Below are 26,090 nucleotides of genomic sequence, written 5' to 3'. Positions count from 1 at the left end.
TGGTTTTTATGGGTACTAGTCCCATGTGTTTGTAGTGGATGTCAGACCCATCTACTCAGTCCCATGTGTTTGTAGGGTGTGTTAGTCCCACCTATTTCATTTTTATGGGTACTATATTTTCCTGTTTTTCTTTGGTTATGGGTACAGGTCCCATGAGTTAGTAGAGAGTGGGTCACCTATCTACGTCGTTCTAATGGATATTTTATGTTAGTCTATGGTTTTGGTGAGATTGTTTTTACAGAGTGTCAAATGATTATTATGATTATCTAGTGAGTCTGGTGAGTGAAAAGTGTTCTCCACCTTCAGATGACTGGATTTTAGCTGTGGGCTAAGATGTTGTTGTTCACATTTTTCTTCTTGTAGCCAGAGTTACGCTACCACCTGGTTACATTGTATGTAAAACCAAACAAGGTATTTGGATAAAGTTTGTTTTTTTGATTGACGCAGTGCACAAGGTGGTTCCTCATCACGAGGTATTTTACTAGGGTTTTTAGTCCCGTTACAATTGTGCACACGTTTTTTTAGTCCACAGGGTTTTTTTTAGTAGCGTCATTATTATACATACATGGTTACCTCCACACGAGGTGACATTCAAAGGTTCTGAGTTCTGTCAACATGTTTGTTTCCCATCTTCTATAGTGCACAACATATTTGCCTCAACAGGAGGTTCGCAATGGGTTTTAGTCCCATTTGCCAGCAATGGGTTTAAGTCCCATCTGCTCACGGTATGTATATTTCTCATGGTGTAATTTTACTTATAATGTTTAAAATGTACTTCTTTTTTTTTTTTTGTGCATGTCACTGCTTAGTGACCCATCAAATGCGTGGCAAGTCAAGTTTTTAATGTGACCTTTAGGGTTGTTTTTTTATAAAAACAAATGTTTATTTCTAGTGAGCTTTGTTAACAAGTGTTTTTATACGGTCACATACTGCACTAAATTTCATTTTCCAGCACAGTGCACAATCTCTTTACCTTAACATTAAGGTTTAGTTTGTTTGGTTTAGTGCACACTGTCGCTACCTTTGCAATAGGTGTTTCGCAAGTATTTTGTTTTTTACTTGTGGACAATGCGGACCACTTCATGGTTTGTTTTATATGGGTCTCAGTCCCATCTGTACGGTGCACAACGTGTTTGCCTCTACATGAGGTGTTTTAAATAGGTTATATTCCTGTTTAGTGCACAACAATTGACCTCCACTCGAGGTGAGCAATGTGGGTTATAGTCCTATCATTGCAGTGTATGACATTTAACCTCTAGATGAGATATGTCGTTTTTCTCAACAGTGCACAACATTTTTAGTTTTACCCGTTGGTTCACAACAGTGCACAATATATTTTTAGGTGGTGTGTTTATTGGGTTTTATGCTCATCTGTTTAGTGCACAGTCTGCACCTGTTCACCACCTGTTTATGTTGTTATGTTACCTTCACAGGGTATCTGGTCTGAATACCATCTGTTGTTTTTCTCAAATTTAATGTGCTTTGTTTACAAATTTTCAATTGGTATTCAACATCTATATTCTTGTTTTTGAAATTGTTATTTAATGGGAAGTGTGAGTAATTCATTTGTTTATCTTCTCACTTTTTCCTGTTATACCCCAGTTTTCCTTGTGATAATCTTTTTCTGATGTCATTTGTGGATTCTGGATTCTTTCGTTCTGTGTTTTTCTCTGTTTTTCTTTAATGGTGTTATTCTTTCGTTCACTGGAGGTTTTCTTCTCCTTCTATCTGTTACTTTTATCTGATGTTTTCTCTTTTTGTTTTTGTGATTGTCCTAGAAGGGAGGATGGTCTTCTCACTTTTGTCATTTTCAGTTATGTTTTGCATCTTATGTTTTGCTTCTTCTTGTGGTTTTTCTGTTTTTTATATTGGTGTACAGTGTTTCCGACTTACTCTTTGTCTTTCTTCTTTACTCTATCTTTTCACTTGAAGCAATATATTTGTTTTATATGGAAGAAAAGGGGATATGTTATATCCTGGCTTTGTATTTATGCATGTTATCTCCCACTCAGCCAGTGGAATGTTCAGTTTATGAGGTATCACAGAATGTTGGGAGCCAGCGAGTCAGTTGGGAAGGGCTGAGCAAGAGACAAGCTGCTCCTGGTGGGGTTTACCATGGGCCTACTATTGGTCTCTGTACTGGTCTTGACTACTGGCTATGGATTTATCTGGATTACCTTGAACTATCTGCCAATAAACATCCTAAGATCCTTCAAACGTCTGGACTCAGTTACTACAAAGACCTTCCTCTGTTTTCGGCATTGCCCCATTTGAACAAAGAGGCTTGCACAACTTCTGGGTGCGGATGCATTTCACACCATAACACATATGTCGACTCCCGAAATGAGTCTTATGTGATGCATGTAGGCATGGTGCTTTTGAAGAGGTTCAAGCACATAAAGTCAAGGATAATAACAAGTATATTTGGTGAGGTACCTATGCATTTGATCCAACGTAACTTGACAGGAGATGCTCCGACCGCGACTGCCGACCTATTGAGGTTGTATATAGCACTTTGCCTCTAATATTGGGCCCACCTTATCTTGGTTGGACCGAGGTTTCAGCTCTACATAACTTTACCCCACATTCGTTTGGTTAACCTATTTGAAGGGTACTCCGCTTGCCCGATAAAATAGTGAAGTGGATGGGATTTACGATATTCCCTGCTGCTCTGATATCGTGTGGACTGATTGACGTCAATCCCCATGCGGAAGAAGTCCATGTGTATGGACGAAACGCGTCGGCTATTCAGTTCAGTTCATCATGATCATTTTTAATCCTCTGTGAATAAAAGAAGAGCTTTAAGATATATACCTTCGAACACCGATCTGATTTTTCATTGTTTATGTTTTGGTGGTGCACCTTTGCTTTTGTTTGAAACTGTGACATTCCAGCTCTTGGATTGCACTGTGACAGTGGGTGCGTTAACAGTGTGCACACAGATCTCTGGGTATTTCCAGTACAAATACACTACATAGGGATAGCGGGTCAGGTGTTGTGTTTCATAGGGTTCCACTGTCTGGTTTTGTCCTTACCCATGCATTTGACTCTATATTTCAAGCTTGGGCCCATTATTTACTTTGGGATTAACCTGCTGCGATTCAGCTCGGGCTATTAATAATGGTCCCCTTTGTTTACTCATGCTTTTGGATAAACATCGGTTTAATTTAATCACTTTCATCTGATATTTATTTTCATTTTAGCCTGTAGATGGGATGGTAGTGCGATCTAGATGCATTTGTTTCTTTTTCTTAATTGTACCCTTTTTGTTTTTCCGTTTTTTATTTAAGCTCTTAACCCCCTCTTTTTAATGTGCTAATCCTCTTGGCCTCATTATTACCTCTTTTTATTTACTGCTAACCCTATACCTGTTACTATCTTTTTCCAACCAATATTTTTATTGCAATTTAATGAGACCCAATATATTTGTATCTTGAGTTATATGGTTGTACACAGATATTTTTATTCTTGTTACAGAGTGTTCTTTGAAATGGTGGTGGAGTTTCAGTCAAATAATGCTTCACCCCCATGTTGTCCAAGTGCTTATGCATATGGTCAGTGTAAGTATGTTTGGCTGAGGGGGCACCTAAGAGCCGGTGAAGAAGAAGGCAGTCTATTAGCTGAGCTCTGACGGCCTGAGCATTTCTACCCCCCTCTCACCATTAATTGCTCTTCCCTGCTGGATGCTGGCTGTGGTGAAGCATGATCTGTCCGGAGGGTGTGACGGGCCCCTCCGCACAAGCCACAGCAACAACTTACCAGATTTCGTAAGCTGCAGAGTCATCTTGGGTTGCGATATGCAGCAGCTGTGTGCTGGGCTGGACTGGCCTGCACTATTTTGACGCTGTGTCGCTGGAGCTCCCGGGCCCCCTTCACCTACGGTGCCATGCTGCCTTCAGTGGTATCCTTTTAAGGTCTGCCTCCAGTTGCCTGTTCACCTTTCCTCACTGGATACAGGGCCTGTCAGGGCCTATGCCACAGCTGAGAAGCCCGTGGTCTTCTTTTGTCCGGAGGGGCTTGTCAGTGGTTGCTGTGTGGCCTGGTTGCGACCTGCCAGCGATTGCTGTCCAATGCTTGGCCCACGCTCCAGATCTCCCTCTCATGTCGGGCTAGACCAGGACTTTCATGACAGCCCCCAATATCATGAGGCTGGCCTGCCTGGTGTCCTGTGGTCCCCCCTCTTTCTTTATCGTGGTTTGCTGGTACTGCTGGGGGCCCATTCGTTCATTCAGACCTGGTAGCTGGGGTCTCTCAGGGCCTTGCACCGGGGTCAATCGGCTGGCATCTTGTCCCCTGCTTTAGCCTTGGGGAGCCTGTAGTTTTGGTGACCTGCTTTCTCTCTAGGTCGCTTTCTGAGGCCCAGTCTTCAGGGAGTGGTATCTGTGCTGTGCCCCTTTGCAGGGCCAGGGCCTATGCAGCAAACCTCCTGCACTTGATTACATTATTAGCACCACGTTGATGACAAAGGGTGCTTTAAAGGCCTCTTCAACCCTTATTATTACTACTATCACCTATACAGTGCAAGCAGTGTCCCCTGTGGACCTTTATACTGGTCATATCTTGGACAAACTCTGCTTCATCCATTGGTCATAAGTGTGATCTGCTGGTCCTTGGCGTCTGCCTTGCACCATGGCTGGACTTGCTGTAGTGGGCACTGGGCATTTCCCTGGTGGGCCGCCAGGGTGGGGGCGCGATTTTGGGGCCCCTGGGCCATTTTTGTTACCGGGGGAGCCAATATCGGCCCCCTGTAACAAAATCAGCCGAGACCATCCCTAGCAAACAGTTCTGCCGCACTCCCTCTCCCTCCCCCAAGGGGGCCTGGCCAAGCAGTTTGCCAGGGCTGGTTTCAGTTCCCAGTCCGCCCCTGCCTGTCACAACATATTTGAGTCTCTCCACAGCCCTATAGCAACACCAGGTGACTGTTGCCCGCTCACATCCTTATAGATACCTACTGGGTGCTGTGTTGTCTCTGATTATCCAGGTTCTGCACTCCTCAAAATGGGCAAAGCTGAACTAATAAAATCAATTTGGCAAACTCCAATCTGGGACGCACAATGACTGTCCAATAGTGAACTGACACACTCAAACTGATGCCGATGTGACAGCTATGTTTTGGAAATTCAGAGCATGCTTATGCTCCACTGATGGCAGAATGAACTCTAACTGCATGCTTAGATAGAATTCAAGAGAATACTGATCGTCAGGACTCCAGGATTACACAGGCTGAGGCTAGGATGTCTGAATTGGAAGTTTCTCAGCTGGAATTGGATCATGGTCTAATGGAGTTTATTAAAGCTAAAAACAAAGACCTTGAGAGCAGATTATGGCGGAACAATCTAAGGATCCTGAGTGTGCTCGAATCTGCGAAAGAGCCCAACAGGGAGAGCTTCGTATAACACCTCCTGGGCACTGTTAGGCCACAGTCGTTTTTTCGATGTTTTCATTGTTGAAAAGGAGCACCGTGCGCTCAATCCTAAACCTAAACCTCATCCAAACCTGTGGCCTACTATAGCCCGCTTACTGAATAACAGAGATCGGGCTTTATTTTGTAGATAATTCAGACCTTCAATATGAGGGATCTAAAATCCTCGACCCAAACCTTACCCCTGCTGTACAGGAGGCCTGCTGCTCCTTCCAAGAAGTAAAGAAGGTCCTTAGATCACATGGCGCTAAGTTATCCATGCCTTTTCCAGCTAGGCTCCTTCTCAAACACAGAGGTAAAACTCATTTTTTCTTGCAACCTGTGTCCATCTTTGAACTAATTGAGCATCACATTTCTGCCTGCAGAGCCAGGTCCTCTGATCCCTCCAGCCCTGCAAAATCCTGTGATGGGGAGTGCCATGGCACCTCCACTCTCAGTGACAATGACTAGGTGCCTGTCTCTTTGAGCTGTCGTACCTGTTGCCTTTCACGTAAGCAGTTTGTTGGCCCGTGGTCTACTTTACTTTTCTTGCTCCTTTGGTGGCTGTGTTGTTTCTGGTTCATCTTTTCATGTGCCCAGAGTACATCGCTGCAGTCTGCTGATTAACAACCTATACAACATGACACCTAATGGGGTCTCACTGGCAGGTTTCATGTATGTTAGCCAACACTTATTGTGAGGTGCATCAAATGTCTCTAAAATATCTATCATGAAAATTCGCTTGGGGCAATACCATGCTCTCCAGGCACCCCTTCTTTATGGAGTTTACCTCTTGCCTTTGAATTTATTGATTTCCCTAACTGTGTGTTTCCCCTTCCCATTTTCTTTTCCTTTCTGTCCTCTTGTTTGGTAGCTAAGCAGGGGATATTTGCTGGTGTTTGGAGTTATTGAGGGAGGGGTTTGTGGTTGTTTCTAGTTTTAGTTTGTTTTTTGCATTTAATATGTGTTTATGCAGTTACTCACGCACATATAATCGCATGTTCTGTGACTTACATGGTACATTGGTCTTTGCAGGAGACAGTCAATGTACCTCACAGCAGGTTTTTGTTCACCTCTTCTCTCAATGCGCAATTTTCTGAAATGGAATGTGCAATGCAGTGCATTATTAGTCCATGCAATGCCACACAGGTTTTGGCATGCCTGGATCAGAACAAAATTGATGTAGCCTTGATTCAGGAGACTCACTGCTCCCCTCTTTGTACTCCAGCATTTGCCTCCTCCTGGGGAATGTATTGTCACTCCCTACTTAACTTACTTCAGAGGGGGTGGTCATCTTGATTGAAAAAACAGTACATTTTTCTTTAGCAGATCAGATCACAGACTCCGTGTGCAGGTTGGTTGCTATTACCAACAAACTGGATGGGCATAGTTTACTATTAGGTAATATCTACTGCCCAAACGTTGTTGACTGTGGGTTTCTCGATGAGGTCACACAATTATGCTCTAGATATTGCCTACTGTTTGGGGTATGACTTCAACCTTCCCTTCCCTATGATCCTTGATAGATTGTCAGAAGTTGCCCATCCATCAGCTTGCCCCTCGCTAAGATTAATCAGCTTCATGACCTGGCAGATGCATGGAGGACACTTCATCCTAATGAAGCTGAACGTACCTTCCATTCATCGGTACACAATGCCTTATCTCGTCTCGGCATGTGGTTACTCTTAACTTCTCTTCTGCATAGTGTAAGTAGTGCAGTAATTCTTTCTTGTACCATATTAGATCACTCACCTGTGAAATTGTCCCTCTGTCAACCCACCCCTGCACCACAGTTTTTTACATGGTGGCTTCATGTTACTGATTTCTTGGATGCAGTCTTTTACGGTAAACTTGGCGCTGCCGTCACTGAATATTTTGAGTTAAATGATAAGGCTGTCAGGGACAACGCCACTCTTTCGGAGGCCTTCAAAGTCTAAATCCAGGGTGTTTGCATCTCCAAGCATGCCAGGGTCATTAAATCAATTTGTGCCTGCCTCTGGTGGATGGAATCCCAGCTTAATTGTCCATAAATTAACTACTCCACCACTAATGATAGGTCTTTCTTAGCACAGTTGCACAAGACACTGACACTGCTTGACTACCAGGGAGAGGCAAAGTGGCATGTTCTGTATTTGGGCTATGGTGCTTGGGTTTGGGCCTTCAGTGAGGGTTATAAACAAGGTAGGATCACTGATCATGAGGGCAGGCATATGGGTGTTATCACCAATAAGTTCAATGACGGCAGAATCTCTACCGATACCCTCTCAATATTGAGTGAGTTACAATCATAATTTGATCGCCTTTAAACTTGCAGGGCTGGTAGAGCTTTCCCAGGCGTTTCAATGTATCTGGACCAAATGGTGCTGTCATGGCTTGGCAGCGAGACCAGGCAAATCCCAAATTTCCCAATAACAGTTGAAGATAGTGAATGCGCTAGTGGAAGACCCCTGGGGCCAATGGTATTCCAGTAGACTTTTATAAAATCTATAAAGCCACTTCCTCAATCAACCATGGATTCTGGTATCTTGGTTCTTCTTAAGCCTAACAAGAACTCTTTTGTGATTGCTTCGTACAGACCATTACTCTTACTGAACACTGATGGACCTTAGCCAACATTCTCACTCAAAGGGTCCAGTCACTAATGCAATTCCTGGTACTGACATAAATATTAGGCCTGGGCGGTAAATTTCGTTCCTCTTGGGCAATTTGCGATATTTTGACATTTTCGCGTTCCGGAGTGAGCGCGAAAATGTCAAAACTTTCGCAATCTGCCGCGAAACGGAAGTATTTTTCTTGTTGGCACTATTAAAAATGTGTTCGCGCGCGCGGTCATGACTTACCGGGACCCTGCGTTCGGTGATGAGTTTTCCTATCCGTTCGCGCACGCCACAAGATGTTGGATTGTTGGTAGCCGGTCGCACTATCCCGCGAGAGTTTGCGATCGCGAACACGTCCTTGCGAATGCGAACAGGAAATAAGCATCGCGAGCAAGATGGCCGCACCCATTAGCAACCGCATGGGCAAGTTGGAGATATATTTCCTCGCGAGCACACAAAAACACATCGTTAACAGGCGGAGATTTTGCGCGATTTCGCGATAATTTGCAAAAGTCAATTATGCAAATTCTGCCCACCCCTAATAAATATCTGATTTTACATCTGCTGCATTACACCTCCTTCAATCTTCACACATTTATGGCTGTTCTCTATAGGGTCGATCCGCAGCTCCCATCGGTCGCTGTCTTGCTTAATACCGCTAGTAAATGTCGCAGATGTGGCCTAATTAATGCTAACTTTATTCATATGGCACGGCTCTGCCCCGGTCTCACTTCTTTCTGGCACTACACATTTCCTAACATTCCACCTTCCCTGTACTCTTAGATTACCTTCCTTGGTGACACTTCAGCATTACCCAAGTCTTGCTGGTACCTTGCCTCTATTTTATTTGTCTTAGTGAAGCAATGTGTTGCTAAGGTGTGGATGCAGAAGACAGTCTCACTATGCTTACTATGGTAACAAGATGCAGCCTACAACCAGGACATGATTGATCAGTATGCTGAGATGGATCACCCCTCTTCCTGTCCCTCAGATATATGGTCCCATTTTAGGGCGTACTTAAACTGCACCACAGATCCCTTGCTCCTCTATTCGCAACCGGAAAGTACCACCGCTTAATCATCTTTAGTGGCCTCTCCTCTTTGTGCCTTTCTCTTGCTTCCCTGTCATGTACAGTATTATTCTGTGTGCTGTATTTTACTGTGTCCCATGTGCTTGTTTTGGCTTTTCTTATGCTGACTACAGCAAACATCTCAAATTCAAAATATCTTTATTCGGTTTCATGTTTGATAAAACCATAAAAACACAATAAAAACAAAAATAAACGATGGTATAGTACAAGATATACAATCACAAGGGTGAATCAGGTGTAAAAAATTAACAATTCATCTTGTATGTACATGTTGCAACTGAAGCCCCGGACACCTCGAACAACACTTTACATCCACTAAAACACATTAAGTGACAGATAAAAAACCATTGAATGAGTCAGCAAACTGTTGGCTGAACGAATACATGAAACCAGAAATGGTGATGAGAAACATGCCAGTTAATCACACCTCACCCTGAGCCTAATGGCAGATTTAAAAAAACGTATTACATGAAATACAATGTTACCCATCAGCATCTGAAGAAATATAAAAGCAGGCCAAACTTGTTTAAAATTGGCCTATTTCAAAATGGCAATTAAAAAGGATTTTCTAGGAGTGTCATAACAAGGGAAAAACATTGTAAAATGAATCATGTCCAGCGGAGATGTGCCATTGCAGATGCAGGACAAAAAGGATTGCCCTCTGTTTGCTCCCCTGGATCTGTGAGAAGTAAATAAAAAAGATCAAGCTGAAACCTGGTCAGGAGGAATCGATCATAGACCCAGTAAGTATGGCTCTGCCATCACTGTTGTCCTTAATATGACAAAGCTACATACGCTGGGCTTCATGAGCTCCCTCTCCTCCCTTAGCATGATCTGACATGTACTAAACGCCATCTTGAGGATGGCTAGATCTTCCTTTCGTGTTCCGTCGGGGTTAGAAAAAAAGTCTCCTCTTCCCAGACTCCTTTTAATATATTTAAGCCATGGTACCTTGGATGCATGATCCAGAGCCAGGCAATATTTAAGGATTGCCTATTTTAATGAATCTCCCTCCTTAACCCATATATTTAGCCAAAGAGACACCGGGCGAAAGGTGATCAGATCTGTGATATGGGGCATTCCTAGATCTTCATGGGCAATAAAGGAGGGGGTGCCCTGGGGAACTGATAAGTCGTCTCATGAAATTCTATTCTGCTATTTGAATGTCCTTTGTGTCAACATTTCCCCAGATTTCACTGCCAAAAAGGGCCTTTAACCTACACTTAGCCTTGTAAAGCTCCAAGAGAGCCCCAACTGGTCTTTTCCCTAATCTAACAGCAAAGTTAAAAACTGCAGCAGTCTCCCTATTGAGATCATTTCTATTGCGAGTAAGTTGTGGCTCCCAATTCAATTTATCATTCAGGAGTACCCCCAGATAGGAGAGCACAAACGTTTTGGGGATCGGGGTAAGCCCTTCCTTGAAGGTGTAAGGTCTACTAGGTCGCACCCCTACCTGCATAATATATGATTTGGTGTTATTAATCCTCGAGTCCAGATCTCCCATAAACTGTGCAAAAGTGGATAAAAGAGATTGCAAGCCCATCTCAGTCCTTGCCATCAAGACGACATCGTCAGCATATGGCAGAACCGGGAGACCTCGCCATCCTATTTGGGTGTAATCGACCTTTGTCTCCAGGAGAATTTTCTCTAAATTATTAATATAAATGTTAGAGAGAAACTGTGCCAAAATACATCCTTGTGGACACCACCCCTAACGCGGAATGAGCGTGATACATTTAGGCTAGCCGAATAACGCACAACCCCCTGCCTTAGTGTCACGGTGGTCATATAAAAAGAAAACTATCTCCCTGCCCACCCCTAGGAAGGAACGGATCTGCCATAATTTGCCTCTGTTCATGCAATCAAATGCAGAATACATGAAGGCCAGAACGATGGTACCCTATATTTACTTGTTATCAAGTATAGATTCAAAGATTGGTCAATTGTGGAACGACCAGGGCAAAAGCCATAATAAGTCACCAACAAGATGTTATTGTCAGTAGCCCAAGATGATAACCTACCCAACAATATCCTCACGACCACTTTTGCCACCAAATCTAACCGGGAGATAGGTCTATAGCAGATGGTACTGTCCCTATCTCCTTTTAAAGACTGGCACAATGATAGAGGTCGCCCATGAAGCAGGGGTACCAAGCCTATCGACTGCATTAGTTACAGAAGCAAGCACTGGTGCCCAAAATGCCACACCCGACAGGTAAAGATCAGAGGGAATTCCATCGGGCCCGGAGCCTTTTTTTGTGTCCAATGATACCTTGCCTCACCTCATCCACCGTTACTGTTAAAGTTTTAGGTGTGCAGCAAAAATCGGGTAAAGGCAGCAGGGCTGGAGGTCCATTAAACATGCCCTCGACATGACTAAATCAGTCATTTTCTGTAATATGTGCATTGAGGACATTGGTGGCCTCTTCTCCTAAAATGGGTGTGTTAATGATACTTCAGAACTTAGCACTGCACTTATAGGTTGTTGCTTCTGTGAGAAGTTGGCCTGATATATGCTGTCCACTAGTTCTAGTGGGCACCTTGTATCAGTCCAAACAACCCCTTATCGTGAATAAGTCAAAGACAACCTTTATTGAAAGCTATCCTAGTGGTAGCTATGGAGAGCAGCCTTCAGGCTAAGTCTTGAAGGAATGTAAAGCAGCTTGTTTTACCAGTCTATAATCTCTTGAATGATCAAATGAAAGGAAAACCACACCAGATATATATTCAAAATATATGTATTTAAGATAGAACACACCCCTCTAGTCTCTTTATGAGACTGGAGTTCGAAGTACTTAATTTACAAGTTAGCAATCAACAGTAATAGCACAAATACACGTTTGAGCCCTAGGGGCGTACCAAACCATATACCAAAAAATTGGTATAAGAAGCACGACTGAACTAGACACAAGGCCTAGAGCCTGTAGAATCGCTGGGACCCCAAGGAACCACCCAAGGTAGTGACACAGGGGACCCACGGCGACTGTGTGCAGTGTGTAAACACAACCGCGGGTTCCTGTTAGCTAATATGGGCAATGTCGCAGTTGGAAATTTAAAGATTAGGGACACTTAAAATCGAGTCAGGACCAAACCCTTTTGGACTTAAGAAGTTCTAGGGCTAGCACCCACGGGAGCACCAGAGTACTCGAGTTACCTCACCCAGGGAAGCCGGGTGCACAGGTGTCTTTTGGTGTCGGGTCGTGTCGTAGATTACAAGGGAAGCTGGCAAATAACTGCTGCTGCCGTGAAGAGAAGTGTCCAAAGGGATGCAAGCCTGGATCTAGGATGGAAAGAACCTGAAAGCAGAGGGGACAGAGTCTGGGTCACTTGCCTGTGACCTAGGGCAGGATGGACCAATGCCCACCGATGTCGGGTGCTTCAAGTGAGTTGACGGGTGTCTTGACTCTTCAGCCACGAGGTCCAGGAGGCATTGATGAAGTCCATGAGCCGGATTTGAACTGTGCCACAAAGTCAGTCGAGTGCTGCGGTGTCGGCGACCAGATTGGACCCAACAAGCCTTGGCAACGGCAAGTCTCGTGAAAAAAGAAGGACGTTGGTGCAGACCAGTAGGGTCTGAGGGACTCACCCAGCAAGGGTAAGTCAGGGCACATCTGGAGCAACCAGAGAATCCCCAGTAGAAGAGGAGTTGCCTTCGTGGGGACCCACTAGCCAACGGGCTAGCGATCGCAAAGGAGCCTCGAGTGGTCACACTGGAACCCGGCCCACGGGTCACTCGTGGAGTGGAGGCCAGAGATCTTCAGTGCAGTCAATGCTCAAGGCTGGGGCTACTCAGAGCCCAAAGCAGAACTTCAAGGATAAACAGGAAGTCAATGTACCAGCAATAGTACGCGGTGCCCAGGGGTCATGGTTCCTCTACACCCACGATAGCCACGGGCCTCAGCTTTGCTGTGGACTTAGGGTAGCCTGGGGGAAGTCAGAAAATCTACCTCTGGTGATGCAGAGACTTCGGCATCCAGCGGGAGCTTCAGAATTGCAGTCTTTGGTGCCTGCCAAACAGGGGAGTCACTCCTTGACCCCAAGGGAGATTTCTTCAGTCTTCTAGTCAGGATAGAACATCGAAGGTCCAGGATATATATTGCAGAGTTTCGTCCAGGGTAATCTAAAGTCGTAAGGACTAGGGGGTATATCAGCAACAACCGGCGATAATTATCGCTTAGCGCACTTAGCGCTAGGATAATTATCGCCGCTAGCGTGGATTTTTTTCGCTTAGATAGCGTGCTATTAGTGCCACGTGTGAGATTATCGCTGGAAACCCAGCGATAATCCCACGAAGTTTGGCGATAGCTTGCTGATAGGGCCTCACACACTTAGCCATGATATCCACCTTACATAGGATATCATGGCTAAGTCAGTTTAAAAGCAGGCGTAAGGCAAGTAGCGATAACAGAGGTTATCTCTACTTTTCTTGTCGCTATGCTGCTTTGAGTGAGGCTTGATAATAGGGGAAATGTCGCTTAGCGACATTTCTCCCGTTATCCTGGGGAGGAACGCCCACTTTGCATCTCATTAGAGATGCAAAGATGGGCATTAGGAATTCAGGCGCTAAGGCAAGGTTTCACGCGATAGCATGACCTTGCTAACATAGCAATAAAATTATCGCTGCTTTTCGGCTGAAAACGGCCGCAAAAGTGGTGATAATTTTATATCGCCGCCTTGTAGATATGCCCCTCGGTTCCCAAACTTATACAAAGTTTGGGGGTTGGACATACTCTAGGGACCCACCTATGGGAGGTTTTGGAAAGAGGGGTGGTTACACCCATTTCCGTTGTCCAGTTTCTTGCTAGAGCAGGGGCAGGTAGCCCCTGCAACCGGCACCAAGTGTGCCCAAGTGCAGGACTTCAAAACACCAGAGAGTGCTCCCGCCCAGCCCCAATACACATCTGCCTGTCTGGGGAGGTGGTTACACCTCCCTGGGACAGGAAACCTATTGTCCAGGCCTCCCCTGCCAGAGTTTCGGTCAGCAGCAGGAGGCCAGACCCGTGTCTGTGGCAGAGGCATCCATTTTGTGATTCCAGGGCTGTAGAAAGTCCTACTGGGTTAGACCAGTGTGAACATGTCTCTCCCTCTAGAAGGGTGGAATGCTACTCCCGCCGCCAGATCTGGCGGGGGTAGTATTCCAAAGCGTTTGACACCAAACATGACATGTTTCCGTGCAGCCATCACAAAGTTAGCATTTACCACGAGGTTATAATGCACTTAAGAGTATATGGTCAGGCTGCACCACAAACAGCATCAGAGGAGATACTCTGAATGCTTCAGAGGGGCTCTGCTCATGCAGGGGCGCCCTCTCACATAAAAACCAAGCACTCTGCCTTCAGGATTGTTAAGGCCTGCCATAGGAGTGACTTATAGGTTTTATATGTGTGTGCAATGGTAGTGATATAGGTAGCCTATACCACTGTAAGGGGTGCAAGCACACCCTTACCGAGGCTGCAGTAGCAGACCTGTGGTGCCATTTTGGAGTGCCTCCCAGGGGTGGCATAATACATGCTTAAGCCCCTGGTAGACCTCTGAGGTACCTATGCCCTAGGTATATACTATACCATATACTAGGGGTTTATAAGGCACTCCAGAATCCAATTGGAAATGTACCTAATGTACATGGAAACCATTTTACAGAGAAAGAAGATAGACTGGGGCCCTGAATAATAGGATCCCAGTCCAACTAAGTCATAAACCAGTAAACACCAGGCAAAAAGTGGGGGCAACCATATAGTCAGATTCCACCTTCCTACAGCTTCCATGAGATTGCCCCAGGTTTCTTCCTTCAAAGCCAGCCTGCGGTTGCTAATGGCTAATTTATACTGCTTTTTAAGAATTTTAACTAGTGCGACATTCCTCGGGGTAGCGTGCAGGGCTAATTTCAGCCTCCTAGCAGCAAGTAAGCATTCTGAATTAAACCATCTAGGCGCCCTTTTCTTTTGGGCTCTGTGGGGAGGAGCCGTCAATAATTTAGTGACAGAACTGGAGATAATTTCAAAAGCGTGGATGATATACTCATCTGACTGTGCCTTTACATTCTGATAAATCTGGACTCACTCTGACACATCTCCTGAAGGGACTCACACAGGATATCTGAGAAAATCTACCCCCATCTGAGCCGGCTCCCACCATTCGTTGCCCACAGGACCCCTCCTCCAGGACTCTGTGTTTTTAAGTCAAATACAGGCCAGTTAACTTTAATGCACAGGTGATTCTGATCAATGTAATTACTGGCTAATATGGAAAAGCCAGAGATCAGGTAATAGAGGTGAGTGGAGATTAAAATGAAATCAATATTGGAGAGTTCCCGGCCTAACCCCTTGAAGGTTGGGATGTGATACCGCCTAAAAGGGGACATTTTCGCATGGATGGTTGTAAATCTAAGTCACAAACTAAAGCATTCAGTTTCTCCCCCTGTCTAATGTGTACGAAGTGCACTCCATCTACCCGAGGACAAGAGAAATCCTTACTATTCCCTGAACCCAACCGCCTTAAGTCCCCACATAAATGCGTGTTAAAGTCCTCTAACAGAGCTATACTACTAAACTTATGAGCCAAGGCCATAGCATTCGTCAAGAATGAGCATAAACGTGCGACCTTACACACCTCAGGGAGGAAAGAAATGGCAGTATAAAATTTAAAAAGCGGTAAACTATGCGACCTTGAAGAAAAAGTTAGCGCCTGAAGATAAGGGTTATTCGTGTTCACTACCACTATACCACCTCTTAATCTAAGCGACACATTGACTGCAAGACCACTTTTCGGTTGACCAGCCCTTGAAGGAGTTGCAGGAATGTTAAAAAGCTTGTATCCCTCTAAAAAGTAAGTGTTATCAACGGTCCAAGTCTCCTGCAAACAGATAATGTCATATTGTTTGATAAAGACCAACCACCATAAACGTATTAGCCAAACCAGCTATATTCCATGAAATGATGTTACAAGAGTTATTATCCAGCAGGTGATTGCAAGAGGTCCCGTGAGCCAACTGGTCCTTAAGATCGAGCTGTGAAGACACCATAGAATTCCTGTGGGCTGTCCCAACAAGTCAATCACAGGTGTCAAGTTGACCCAGGGGCTCAAAAGAATTAAAGATGTGTATTTTTCAGTTTACATGCTAACTCCTAACTATAATGTCCCTGAAACCTGTATTTTTTCCCAGTGAATTTCTAAGGTTTTTCAAATGTTAATGTTAACTATGACGTCCCTGAAACCTGTGTTTTTTCCAATGAATTTCTAAGGTATTTTAAATGTTAATACTAACTATAATGTCCCTGAAACCTGTGTTTTTTTCAGTGAATTTCTGATTTTTTTAAAATGCTAAATTCAAAATATGCCTACATAGGTAGGACATGTACAGAAAGAGGAAGGAAGGCACAGAAAGAAGCAAGAGAAGTGCAGAAAGATGCAAGAGAGGTTCAGAAAGATGAAGAAAGGTGCAGAAAGAAGCAAGAAAAATGCAGAAAGAGGCCTACATTGACTGTACCTTTCCACAGACTCACACAAAGTAGCCTAATCACTAATCTTTATCCCAGGATGTCTTAAATCTCACTTTTCTCTTGAAGGTTCCCTATTGATCAACTGCTCAAAATGTTAGGCCTACCAAATATAAAACAGCAATCCTAACCACATCACTGTTGTACGTCTCACAAGGTTTGTGCAGGTATGTATGTGTGTGTCTCTGTTTTTACCTAGTGACATGTTACATAAAATAAACATAAAAATACTTGAATACCTGTGTTTCAAACAGCATACTCTGTACATTTGTGTACAAGAAGGTGCATGCATTTCTTTCTGCTCATAATACAGGGCACATGGGTATCCAATAGTATATTTGAGGGGCTCTGTAATACCTATATACATAAGACATGTCTGCCTGTGCAACCGAATGACAGAGGAGAACTGAGAAGATTTGACCACCTATAGGAGAAGCTACCCGCTTTTTAAGCTACCATCTTCAGATGTATAACACATGTAAGAATACATGTACAAGTAGACACATACCTCAGACACGAGAACACACAGACCTTTAAACTTGACAGCTTCCACTTTCCACTTGAGTACACAAAAAAGAGGCAAGAGAAGTTCAGAAAGAAGTAGGAGAAGTGCAGAAAAAATAAGAGAGGAACAGAATGAGTGACAAATGCGCAAAAAGAAAAAGACACACAATTGATGGACGGAATGCAGAACAAATCAGAACATTCATCCCCAGTCAAGAGATCTGGGTTAAATCCATCATTCTTTTGTTCACCAAGTCACCCCAGTTTAGACCTGACCATATGCAAATCAGTCTTGACCCTGTGCCTCATGGGAACAGTCCAGCTCGAACTACCAAGCCAGGTCCTCCCTGGACCGGAAACAAGCATCCTAGGACCGGTTTCGGGGTTTCACCCCTCTTCAGCTAGGATAGCTTGATTCCAGTGGCACAGTGAGCCCAGGAACCACGTCTGGGCATTCCTGCCGCACTTAGGGCGAGAAACTAAAGACACACAATTGATGGACAGACTGCAGAACAAAAGAGCAAAAGAATGATGGATTAAACCCAGATGCTTGTGACTCGGGGTGAATGTTTGCATTGTCCAGCATTCCGTCCATCAATTGTTTCTTTTGCATATGTCGCCCTAAGTGGGAAGGGTATGCCCAGACGTGGGTCTCGTCCTCACTACACCACTGGATTCAAGCTAGCCTGGCTGAAGAAGGGTGATGCCCTGAAACCGGTCCTAGGATGCTTGTTTCCGGTCCATGGAGGACCTGGCTTGGATGTTCGGGCTGGACTGTTCCCAAAAGGAACAGGGTCAAGACTGATTTGCATACGGCTGGGTCCAAACTAGCGTGGTGTGGTGATCAAAAGACTGATGGATTAATCCCAGACCCTTGTGACTGGGGGTGAATGTTTGCATTGTACAGCATTCCGTCCATCAATTGTTTCTTTTGTAAATGTGAAAAAAGAGACACAAGAAGTGCAGAAAGAGGCAAGAGAAGTGTAGAAAGAGGTACAAGAGGAGCGAAAAGAGGCAAGAGAGTTATAGAAAGAGGTAAGAGGGGTGCTGAAAGAGGCAAGAGGAGTACAGAAAGAAGTATGAGAAGTGCAGAAAGAAGTAAGAGAAGTGCAGAAAGAGGCAAGTGAGGTGCAAAAAGACACAAGAGAAGTGAAGAAAGAGGCAAGAGATATACAGAAAGAGGCAAGGGAGGTACAGAAACAGGCAAGAGAACTGCAGAAAGAGGCGAGAGAGTTGCAGAACTAGGCAAAAGAGGTGCAGAAAGAGGGAACAGGGGTGCAGAAAGAGGTAAGAGGTGCAGAAAGAGAGCACAGGGGTATAGAAAGAGGCAAGAGAAGTGCAGAAAGAAGTAACAGAGGTGCAGAAAGAGGCAAGAGAAGTGCAGAAAGAAAGAACAGATATGCAGAACGAGGCAAGAGAAGTGCAGAAGGAAGCAACAAAAGTGCAGAAACAAGAAACAGAAGTACAGAAAGAAGCAACAGAGGTGCATAAAGAGGCAAGGAAGTTACAAAAAGAGGCAAGAGAAGTGTAGAAAGAAGCAATAGAAATGCAGAAAGAGGCAAGCGAAGTACAGAAAGAAGCAACATAGGTGCAGAAACAGGCAAGAGAAGTGCAGAAAGATGCAAGAGAGGTACAGAAACGGGCAAGAGAGGTGCAAAAAGAGGGAAAAGAAGGTGCAGAAAAAGGCAAAAGAGGAGCAGAAAGAGGGAAGAGAGGTATCTAAATTGGCAAGAGGGCTACAGAAAGAAGCAAGAGAGGTACAGAAAGAAGCAAGAGAAGTACAGAAAGAAGCAATAGGGGTGCAGAAAGAGGCAAGAGAAGTGCTGCCAGAAGCAACAGAGGTGCGGAAAGAAGCAAGAGAAGCGATGAAAGAGACAAGAGAGTTGCAGAAAGGAACAAGAGAGTTGCAGAAAATAGCTAGAGAAGTGCAGAAAGAGGCAAGTGAGGTACAGAAAGAAGCAAGAGAGGTGCAGAAAGAGGCAAGAGAGGTACAGAAACATGCTAGAGGGGTGCAGAAAGAGACAAGAGAAATGCAGAAAAATACAACAGAGGTGCAGTAGGAGGCAAGAGAACGGCAGAAACTGGCAAGAGAGTTGAAGAAACAGGCAAGAGAGGTGGAGAAAGAGGGAACAGGGATGCAGAAAGAGGCAAGAGAGGTGGAGAAACAGGCAAGAGAGGTGCAGAAAGAGGGAACAGGGGTGCAAGAAGAGGCAAGAGAGGTGCAGAAAGAGGGGTGCAGAAAGAGGTAAGAGAGGTACAGAAAGAGGGAAGAGGGGTACAGAAAGAAGAAACAGAGGTGCAGAAAGAGACGAGAAGTTCAGAAAGAAGCAACAGAGGTGCAGAAAGTGGCAGCATCACTGCAGAAAGAGGCAAGAGAGGTGCACAAAGAGACAAGAGAGGTGCACAAAGACAAGAGAGGTATAGAAAGAGGGAAAAGGGGTACAGAAAGAAGCAAGAGAGGTACAGAAAGATGCAAGAGACGTGAGAAAGAGGCAAGAGAGGTACAGAACAAGGGAAGAGGGGTGCAGAAGGAGGCAAGAGGGGCGCATAAATTTACAAGAGAGCTGCAGAAAGAAGCAAGAGAAGTGCAGAAAGAACCAACAGGGGCGCAGAAAGAGCAAGAGAGGTGCAGAAAGAGGAAAGAAAGCTACAGAAAGAAGCAAAAGAGGTGCAGAAAGTGGAAGGAGTAGTGCGGAAAGGTAAGAGAAGTGCAGAAAGAGGCATTAGAGGTTCACAAAGTAGCAAGAGGGGTGCAGGAATGTGTTAGTGAGGTACAGAAAGAAGCAACAGAGGTACAGAATGAAGCAACAGAGGTACAGAAAGAGGCAAGAGAGGTGCAGAAAGAAGTAAAAGGGGTGCAGAAAGAAGCAAGAGAAGTGCAGAACAAAGCAACAGATGTACATAAAGAGGCAAGAGGGGTGCAGAAAGAGGCAAGAGATGTGCAGAAAGAAGCAACAGAGGTGCATAAGGAGGCAAGAGAACTGCAGAAAGATGGAACAGGGGTACAGAAAGATACAAGAAAGGGGAAGAAGGAGGCAAGAGGAGTGCAGAAAGAGGCAACAGATGTACAGAAATAGGCAAGAGAGGTATAGAAACAGGCAAGAGAAGTGCAGAAAGAGGCAACAAAGGTGCAAAAAGAAGCAAGAGAAGTGATAAAAGAGATAAGAGTTGCAGAAAGAAACAAGAGAGGTATGGAAAAAACAAGAGAAGTGCAGAAATAGGCAAGTGAGGTGCATAAAAAATTAAGAGTGGTGCAGAAAGTGACACGAGAGGTGAAAAAAGATGCAAGTGAGGTGCAGAAACAGACAAGAGGGGTGCAGAAAGAAGCAAGAGAAGTGCATATGTCATGTGTCCCATAGGGACATTGTTGTTTTTCACTAACTTAACATGAGCTTGTTGCAGCTTGCCAGCTGCTTTGCACACGTCACTACATAGATTTATTTTTTGCACTATTTTCAAAGACTCCTTTCACACAAGAACTCATCGCTGTGTTCACGCTCTGCATGTTCCTGGGATTTTGACTAAACATTGTGTGCAAGGTCGAACAACAGCGCCCCTTGTTTTTTTTTGTTCTGGCTATCTTAGCACTTAGACAAAATATATTTATGCAGCTGTTGTTTGGACAGCGTACTTAGGTTTTTGGTGGGATGCACAAATAGGTAGCAGACACTTGAAGAGGGACCTTTCCAGGGAGACAAGCACCCATGATGTAGATCTATCATTGATAGGCTGAGGTATGGGTCTGCTGACAAAGCCCAGAGATCTTCCATTATATAATAATACTTCTTCTTAGAGAGGGGAGGGAGGTTAGGCACTATAGTCCTTTCTCTATTATCTTTTTATGATGACATCCCACTTCATGATTTATGGACTGACTGCTATGCTGACAATATTTGTACTATGCATTTTCCTGCTTGTTGTGGCATGTATATTGCATGTTAGGGCAATGTCAGTTAAAATAAATATTTTAAACTGTTTCGTGTTTCCCTCAGATCTTAATGTGGATGAGTACAAGAAAATGAGCAAAAAAGTGTGTCTTGTTACTGCAGTTCCTGAGAGATCTGGAAGTATTATGTTCTGGGGTGTCTAATCATTTGTTTCTCTGGGAATGAGTAGGAGAGCAAGTGAGACACTATTGCTAGTCGGTCCTGGGTTCCTGGGTACTAAGGTGGTGGGAAGACTCAGTAGTTTCTCTTTCTGACCCAGTTTTGCATTACCGTTCTACTGATTTGTTAAGTTTCTTGTTGTTACTGTTATGGCAGTAGCTATTGTGGCTCCTAACCGCGCTGCGGTCACCGCACATTTGACTAAACCTGGAGTACCTATTGTAGGCGCTTCTCTTATCTTTGTGGTCGTGGCGGAGGAAGCTTACTGCTTCGAGGTTTTCTATTCTTGGGTTACCTTTCCAGCTGTGGATGGGAATGATAACTTGTTTTATGAGTATACTGCGGCTGAGGTGCCGCCAAATTATCAACCTTATAGGTTACTTGAAGTTCCATTGACAGCCTCGGAGCATACCATATGGTTTAATGGCACCCTTCCTCACCCTGTTGCAGTGGTCTGCTTAGGACCGCTATCGGTCGATGGGGTCACATGGCTGTTATTGGGTGGTTTTACACCACATCCCAATTATCTTAATGTTACACAGGCAGAGCTACATCAATTACACACATCGTTGATTCATATACATAGAGACATCATACTGTTTATGTTACGTAATATTCAAGTGGCTCTGGCTGAAGCCACTGCCCAACCACCTGGACATGGTGGTGGTCTTATCATTAGCCTCATCATGATTAATTCAGTGATGGGCAAGCATCCTCAGAATAGGGATGTTTTCCCTTAGTGACTTGCAGAGAAATCTGAGCAACTCGATGCTGTTTTTCCCCATACTACACTAAGCCTGGGCGTTGAACTACGCTCCGTTCGCGGAGCTTGCGAAGTTTCGGTATCTTCACGCTTCGCACAGAGCGCGAAGTTGCAGATTGCTACGCAATCTAGCGCGTAGCGTAGTGGTTTAGCTTCCTCGCACGCTCAATATTCATTCTAGCGCGTGTGGTAACGTCTTACCGTGATTCTGCGATCGCCAACTTGCTTTTCTGTCCGTTCGCGAGCGCCACGAGATTTGTAATATGGCTGCCCAAGCCCGCGAGAGTGTGCGAACGCGAACACGTCATTAGGGCACGCGAGCTGACTTCCGGCGGCTGTCTTGGTAAGATCACGATCCCGAACATGCAAAAACTACAATCTGGCGACGAATATCTTGCGATCTTCATAAAACCTTCTCTAAAATGATCATTTTGCTCAGAAAAACTCCTCAGATTGTAATTTTGCTGTAGTCTTTTGTGTAAGGAGGAGTCCTTTAGTTTTTTTAACTCTTTTTTTCAAGAGGAAGGAAGTGCCCTTGAGTCTACAACTTCCTGTTCCTGTCCAGCAGGCTCCTCCCAGTGCTTTTTGCATGTGCTGTTCACTTTCATTTGGATTTGGAGCTGGAAGGATCACTTTTTGTGTCTGTCTGCCGCATCATACCATTGGATTGGATTTATTTGAGGATTTTTTGATTTGAGATATAATTTACTACAAGTAAGTTGGAGAATTGGTGTGTTTGTTTCATTGGGGCTTGTATTACCTACATTTTTTTGTGTTTTTCATTTTTTTTTTTAATTATTGTTGTGGTGGGTGGCCTGTGCTTTCAATAGGGGCCTAGTTGTTTTTCTCTGCAATTTCAGCCAGTAGGGTACGCATGGGTCCATGTTTCGTGGTGTCTGTAGAATTTTTAACATCATGTATGGCATGGATGGCATAGGATTATTTGAAATGCTAAATGTGGCTGTGGTGTATTTCACTGTTGGTGTGTGTGTGTGTGTGAAATACCTTTGTTGGATGTTTGTGCTTGATGTGTAACTTCTTGCCAATCCTTTCGTAGCCCTGTTGATTTTCATTTTTGTATTAAAGCTGTGTTGTTTAGCAGGCCTCCTTTGTCCGGTCATATATTATAGGCCTGCTTCAGTTCATTGTTTTCCATGGCCTGTTGTGACTGTGAGTGCCCATGTGGCTTGTGGCAATTTTGTGGCGGTAGTTTAGTAGTCTGTGCTTCTTTTTCCATAAAGGCCTGCATTTCTTTTCTTTGTTCCCCTTGGCTTATGCTTGTTGTTGTTGTGTCCTCCTGGCCATGTGTGTGGCGGCAATTTTGTGAAGGCAGGCATTGTGCTTTTGCCATAGGCTTACATTGACTGTTCCAAGCTTGTTGTGGCCTAGTCTGTCAGTAGGCCCAGAGGTATTCATCCTCTAATCTTTGGTGCGTTATTTAAATTTACAGTTTGTGTTGTCTGTTGAGTGGGTTTTTTTTTACCCCATGGATGGGTATGGATTTTATTGCAAAAGGTGTTTTTTTGGGGTGGAATAGCATTTTTTGGGTGTGTGTTAAATAAATAGGGCTTTTTAGCCAGTAGGTAACCCTAGGGATTCAGCTCGCGTACTTTTGGTAACTCTGCACAGTGCGACAACGCGGACTTACAGTTTTCGTCATGTTTGCGCTCTCAATATGCGTGTTCGCGCTCGCGATAAAGCCTTTTTGTACAGTTTGCGACCCGAACACGCAGTATTTGCAATCTCGCAAACAATATCTCGCGAGCAACATATATCCTTCTCAAAAACGCTGATTTTGTGCATTTTGCAAAAAACACTACTCAGGTTGTCATTCAGCTGTAGGTTTGGAGCACGGAGAAGCTTTTATTTTTTTGAAAATATTTTTATGAGAGGAAGTAAGTTCCACAGACACTACAACTTCCTGTTCCTGTCCTTTGCAATCACTTTTTGGTTATTTGTGGTGGGTGGCCTGAGCATGAGCATGTGTGGCGGCCATTTTAGGAAGGCAGGCATTGTGTTTTTGCCATAGGCGTACATTGACTGTCTTCCATTTCTTGTTGTTGTGGGTGTGTGGCAGCCATTTTGTAGAGCCATCCAAGCAGTGTGCTTGCTTTTGCCATTCTGTTCCAAGCTTGTGGCCTAGTCTGCCAATAGGCCCAGAGGTAGTCAGCCTCCAATCTTTGGTGCGTTATTTAAATTTACAGTTTGTGTTGTCTGTTTATTTTATTTTTTACACCATTGATGGCTTTGGATTTTATTGCAAACGGTGTTTTTTGGGGTGGAATAGCATTTTTTGGGTGTGTGTTAAATAAATAGGGCTTTTTAGCCAGTAGGTAACCCTAGGGATTCAGCTTGCGTACTTTTGGTAACTCTGCACAGCGCAACAACGCGGACTTACAGTTTTCGTCATTTTCGCGCTCTCAATATGCGTGTTCGCGCACGCGATAGAGCCTTTTTGTACAGTTTGCGATCCCGAACACGCAGCATTTGCAATCTTGCAAACAATATCTCGCGAGCAACATAAATCCTTCTCAAACGCTTTATTTGTGCATTTTGCTAAAAAAACTCCTCAGGTTGTCATTCAGCTGTAGGTTTGGAGCACAGAGAAGCTTTTATATTTTTGAAAATATTTTTATGAGAGGAAGTAAGTTCCACAGTCACTACAACTTCCTGTTCCTGCCCTTTGTAATCACTTTTTGGTTATTTGTGGTGGGTGGCCTGAGCATGTGTGTGGCAGCCATTTTAGGGAGGCAGGCATTGTGCTTTTGCCATAGGCGTACATTGACTGTCTTCCATTTCTTGTTGTTGTGGGTGTGTGGCGGCCATTTTGTGGAGCCATCCAAGCAGTGTGCTTGCTTTTGCCATTCTGTTCCAAGCTTTTGGCCTAGTCTGCCAATAGGCCCAGAGGTAGTCAGCCTCCAATCTTTGGTGCGTTATTTAAATTTACAGTTTGTGTTGTCTGTTGATTATTTTTTTTTTTACACCATGGATGGCTTTGGATTTTATTGCAAACGGTGTTTTTTGGGGTGGAATAGCATTTTTTGGGTGTGTGTTAAATAAATAGGGCTTTTTAGCCAGTAGGTAACCCTAGGGATTCAGCTTGCGTACTTTTGGTAACTCTGCACAGCGCGACAACGCGGACTTACAGTTTTCATCATTTTCGCGCTCTCAATATGCGTGTTCGCGCACACGATAGAGCCTTTTTGTACAGTTTGCGATCCCGAACACGCAGCATTTGCAATCTGGCAAACAATATCTCGCGAGCAACATAAATCCTTCTCGAAAACGCTTTTTTTGTGCATTTTGCTAAAAAAACTCCTCAGGTTGTCATTCAGCTGTAGGTTTGGAGCACGGAGAAGCTTTTATATTTTTGAAAATATTTTCATGAGAGGAAGTAAGTTCCACAGACACTACAACTTCCTGTTCCTGTCCTTTGTAATCACTTTTTGGTTATTTGTGGTGGGTGGCCTGAGCATGTGTGTGGCGGCCATTTTAGGAAGGCAGGCATTGTGCTTTTGCCATAGGCGTACATTGACTGTCTTCCATTTCTTGTTGTTGTGGGTGTGTGGCGGCCATTTTGTGGAGCCATCCAAGCAGTGTGCTTGCTTTTGCCATTCTGTTCCAAGCTTGTGGCCTAGTCTGCCAATAGGCCCAGAGGTAGTCAGCCTCCAATCTTTGGTGCGTTATTTAAATTTACAGTTTGTGTTGTCTGTTGAGTTTTTTTTTTTTACCCCATGGATGGGTTTGGATTTTATTGCAAAAGGTGTTTTTTTGGGGCGGAATAGCATTTTTTGGGTGTGTGTTAAATAAATAGGGCTTTTTAGCCAGTAGGTAACCCTAGGGATTCAGCTCGCGTACTTTTGGTAACTCTGCACAGTGCTACAACGCGGACTTACAGTTTTCGTCATGTTCACGCTCTCAATATGCGTGTTCGCGCTCGCGATAAAGCCTTTTTGTACAGTTCGCGATCCCGAACACGCAGCATTTGCAATCTCGCAAACAATATCTCGCGAGCAACATAAATCCTTCTCAAACGCTTTTTTTGTGCATTTTGCTAAAAAAACTCCTCAGGTTGTCATTCAGCTGTAGGTTTGGAGCACAGAGAAGCTTTTATATTTTTGAAAATATTTTTA

General features: G+C 44.2%; 1 protein-coding gene across 1 annotated transcript in view; it reads right to left on the bottom strand.

Annotated features, from left to right (window-relative positions):
• The window catches only part of LOC146864181 (sodium channel protein type 2 subunit alpha-like), an 869,020-nt gene that overhangs the window by 391,699 nt on the left and 451,231 nt on the right, over nt 1-26,090 (bottom strand). The gene's annotated exons all lie outside the window — the stretch shown is intronic.

Source organism: Triturus cristatus, chromosome 2_1, assembly GCF_964204655.1.
Source record: "Triturus cristatus chromosome 2_1, aTriCri1.1, whole genome shotgun sequence".
Classification (NCBI taxonomy): domain Eukaryota; kingdom Metazoa; phylum Chordata; class Amphibia; order Caudata; family Salamandridae; genus Triturus; species Triturus cristatus.
This window is presented reverse-complemented; position numbering and strand designations above follow the sequence as displayed.